We start from the raw sequence: 4,580 nt of genomic DNA on the forward strand, positions 1-4,580 counted from the left end.
TACTATATATAAGATACTTCAAATCGAGTTATATGAAAAAATTGCAAGTTCACCATATTTTTTATTATATTTATGAAATACATATATATTTGTACGTAAAAAGGAGCATACTCAAAATACAATATATATAGTATAGTACCAAAAAAGTAGTATATATACTACCTAAACATTTTTATATACTATGTAATACACGTACATACTCTTCGATTTGATAGATACTACATACAACATATAAAACGTAAGTGGTGGTAACTACTACTGGGTGGTAGAAAACATATATATATATATGATAGGTCTATTCTAACAACATCCCTTAAGACCTTATTCTGCACGCACAATTCTTATTCTTCACACACCCTAAACCACAGCCCCGACCCACGAAACAAAAAGAGCAGGTCAACCCCGGCCCACGACCTCGACCTCCTTCCTCCACCCACGAACTCTCCCCTCCACCCACTCCCTCCACCTCCTTCCTTCAGCCGGGGCCGCGCCCACCCCCATCCCGCCCCACCTCCCCCTCGCGGCGCCGCCCCACCTCCCTCCACGGCGCCGCACCACCACCATCCTCCCCCGCGGCGCCGCCCCACCTCCCTCCATCGCGCCGCACCACCACTACCCTCCCCCGCGCCGTCGCACCACCTCCCACCACCGCGCCGCACCACTATCCTCCCTCGCACTGTCGCACCACCTCCCACCACCGCGCCGCACCACCACCTCCCCCCACGCCGCCGCCCACCTCCCACCACCGCGCCGCACCGGGAGCTCCCTCCCTCGCGCTGCCCGCCCCGGCCACCACGACGGATCCGAGCAGCCCCCGCCATCCCGCGCCCAACCGGTGATGGATCCGAGCTCCTCCTCCACATGCCTCCTCCCAACCCCATGCTGTTCATCTCGATGTATCCCCCAGATCCGGTGAGACCTCGCCCATTCAGGTGGTGCGGCTCCTGGTGGGGATGGGCCAGATCGAGCCCGGCCATCAACGGTGACCCCTTTCGGCCTAGATACATGGCTAGCGGCAGTGGCTGGGCCAGCCTCTCCTCCTTCCTCCCCTGGTCAAGATCCATGGTGAGACAGCTGCTTGCTTTCTTATATTTTGCTGGATCCGTTCTCACGCATGGGATGGCCACATTCGACAAAATGCATCTTCACTTTCAGGTTCATCCATGGGGTTGTTCTGGCATCGGCCAGGACGCCAGGTTGCAGTGCGGCACCGCTGCCATGTTGTTCGGGGCGATACATGGTGTGGTTCATATCGCGCATGCAGTTTGGAGCATGGGAACATGCAATGCAAAAATGTTGCGTTTTGTGTATAAAAAATACGAACTCATTTGAATGCAATTCACGCCTAGACATGTGTTCAGCAAATGCAGTTTGGAGTATCTGCACATGCAGTGCAGACCGTGCTTTTTGTGTTTGAGGATTTTATGTATAAAAATTACAGGAACTCGTTTGATTGCAGTATGCGATGAAACATGGTGATGTTTAGAGTTCAGCATGCAGTTTGGGCCATGTGGACATGCAGTGCAGAATGGTGTTTTTCCGTGTTTGATGATTTTATTTATGTATAAAAGTTATATGGACTCATTTGAAAATTGTTTACAAAGGAAGTTCATTTTGAACTGTGTTGCGGCTCATTTCCCTTGACCATGCGGTTCGCCTCGCCAATGTGGAAACCCAAAACTCCAAACAGAAAAAAAGAAAGAAGGAAATGAAGTGCAAAGATGTGTTAAATGAAAAATGGTAGAGAAACGACAAAAAAATAATGATGTTCACTTGACCATTTGATGCAGTGCGGTTTTCTAACTGAAGCAGTGCGGTCGGGTGTCTGATGTTGTTCATCTTATAAGTGACCATTTGATGTCCGAAGTGAAAATAAAAATACACAAAATAACAACTTAAAAAGAAATCATGAAGTTCGCTTGACTTTCTGATGCAGTGTGGTTTTTCATTCTGAAGCAGTGCGGTCAGCCGTATGACATTGTTCATCCCGTAAGTGCAAAAAAATTGTTACGGAAGCGAAAAAAGTAATGCGGTTCACTTCTTGATAGTGTTGTGGTTCATTTACACCCGATGTGAAGTGCACTCTACTTTCTCGTCCTTGAAAAAAATTACGTTTGAATATAAGAAACCATGCAGTTCTCTTACCCGTTTGATGTAGTGCGGTTTTTCGTCTGATGCAGTGCGGTTTTCAGTCGGATGAAGTACCCACATCGATTTGGGTGTCGCGAAAAACAGAGTGTCCGCATTTCAGTAAATTCGAAATTCCTCTTAAATCGTAAAGAATTAGAGAGAGTGTTCTACATGAAAAAGTTGCGCCTCGTCGATATCTTTCCAACGGCGTATAATTTGAATCATTCCAACCAGAGGTTTGTAAAAATTTCGCGAAAAACGAATGCTGCCACTCGTCGTCTGCCGCACTATTTTCAAAATTAACTTAAAACTGTAAGGAATCTCAAAACCATTCCTACATATGAAAGATGCGCCTTGTCCACAACTTTCCAAAGACGTATTACACACCTCGTTTCAACAAACGGTTCAAAAACTAGAGCGAAAACAGTATCAAAAATTGCAAAAATTTCAAAAAAACATAATTTCGTGATTTAGTAAATTTGAAACTGCTCTTAAACTGTAATGAATTAGAGCAAATAATAGATATGAGAAAGATGCCTCGACGATATCTTTCCAACGACGTATCATTTGCTTTATTTCGATGAGCGGTTTAGAAAAAATCAAGAAAATACGCTCGCTGCCACTCGTCATCCGCCGCACCCTTTTTGAAACTGCTCTTAAACCGCAAGGAATTTTGAAAAGTGTTCAACATGGAGAAATTGCGCATAATCCATAGCTTTCCAACGGTATATTATATGCCACGTTCCGATAAACAGTTAAAAAATTAAAGCGAAAACAGTACCAAAAAAACACCGCGTGCAGTTTTTTCCGACACGAAGTTCACTAGTCTGTATTGCGATGCTCTTGCTATAGAAAATGCAGTGCTCTCGCGTTGAGCGTGCAGTGCGGAAGTGTTGTCAAAATAACTATTCTGCTAATATTAGCAGAATAGACCGGTTGTATATATTTAGGAATATATATAGTAACACTATTCTGATCTCAGGATCAGAATAGTTATTTGGATCACGGCGCGCCCTATATAGGGTCCGAAGATGTCCCCGAACTAAAAACAAGCGTCGAACCATTGAGAAAAAAAGAAAAAAGAAACCCACGCACCTCAGCACCTCACGTCCCACCTGCCTCGACCCGCACCTTTCCACCAGTTGCCGCCGACGCCCCACCCCGCGCGCCGCCACCCCCCTCCACCTCTGGCGCGCCGCCGCCGCCTCCTCTTGCGCGAGGCCACCCCCTCCACCTCCGGCGCGCCCCCGCTCCCGCCTCCTCTGGCGCGAGGCCAATCCCTCCTCCTCTGGCGCGCCGCTCCCCCCGCCTCCCCCGGTGCAAGGCCACCCCTCCTCCACCGTCGCGGTGTCGCCCCCATCTCCTCCGCTGCGAGGCCACCTGCCCACAGCGAACCTGATCTTCTTTGCCCTAGGATGCTCCCAACACCGACGTCTACATGTCGCTGCCAGACCCACGCCATCGCCCTCGGCCACCTACTAATTAATCGTCGACGGCCACGGATCTGAGCGCTAGCCGCTGGATTTGGCGATTTCTCATGACGGTGTTGCTCCGGCGAGCCTCCGTCCCCAAGCGCGACGCAAACAACAACCTACTCCCTCTTGTTCCTCCTTCATCCCCGTCCACTGAGCATGGCGCATCTATGGTGGCCTCCTCCCTCCTCCATGGAGGTAGGCGTCTGTGAAGTTCGGCCTGGCTAGCTGCGTCAGTTCGACCCCGCCGTGCCCTGCGCCCCTGCCCTGCCTCCAGCCACCAGAGTCCCCTTCCACCACGTCGCCTCCTCCTAGTTGCGCCGCATCTCCGCAGCACTCAGCGCGTTTCGCCGCTGCCAACTCCTGCCATTCAACTTCGCAACCCCAAGAAGTTTGGCTCAGCCACCTGGTTCCCACTGCTGCAGTGCCCGGACGAGGCCCAGGTCCATCTTCCGTGCTCATAATTCTGCAGGTATTTGAGTTTCAACAGGTATTTGAGTTCAGGAAAAAGATTTAGGTGAAGGACAATGTGAGAGATTTTCAACACTGCTTATTATTCCTATTCAGATTGGCGAATCCTCACATTGTCGGACACTGCCCATGCTGCTCTTGTACTCATAGGCGGAGCTCCCGGTAGGGCGAGGGTGGGCGCCCGCCCTACCTTGATTTCCTGATAAAACTTCTTAGGTACACGTATATGCATCGTAGTTATGTACAAATTGATCACTACTTTTTGTTTTTGGGGCGAGGAGTGCTGTATTGTTGGGTCGTGACTCGTGAGCATCACAAGAAGATCGATCCAACACACAAAGCCAGCCAGCCGGAGGATCTCGGGCACGCTCGAGTCAATAGCTTTGTTCATTCGTCCACACGGACAACACCAAGTCACGACTCACGATTGCCGCTAGCGGTGGCTAGCACCCAGCAGGAGCGGGGCGCGGGGTCACAGACATCAGCGGTCAATGCCCACAGCCACAG

At 49.7% G+C, this 4,580-nt stretch overlaps 1 long non-coding RNA gene across 1 annotated transcript; it reads left to right on the forward strand.

The window, feature by feature from the left end:
• The first annotated feature begins 332 nt into the window (after positions 1-332).
• On the forward strand, positions 333-1,492 carry LOC147985747 (uncharacterized). Its single transcript, XR_015616859.1, has 2 exons — positions 333-1,065; positions 1,156-1,492. It is a non-coding gene; the product is annotated as an uncharacterized LOC147985747 (long non-coding RNA).
• Positions 1,493-4,580: the final 3,088 nt, after the last annotated feature.

The sequence above is a fragment of the Triticum urartu genome, chromosome 2A, assembly GCF_056163025.1.
Source record: "Triticum urartu cultivar PI428250 chromosome 2A, HENAU_Tu73, whole genome shotgun sequence".
In the NCBI taxonomy this organism is placed as follows: domain Eukaryota; kingdom Viridiplantae; phylum Streptophyta; class Magnoliopsida; order Poales; family Poaceae; genus Triticum; species Triticum urartu.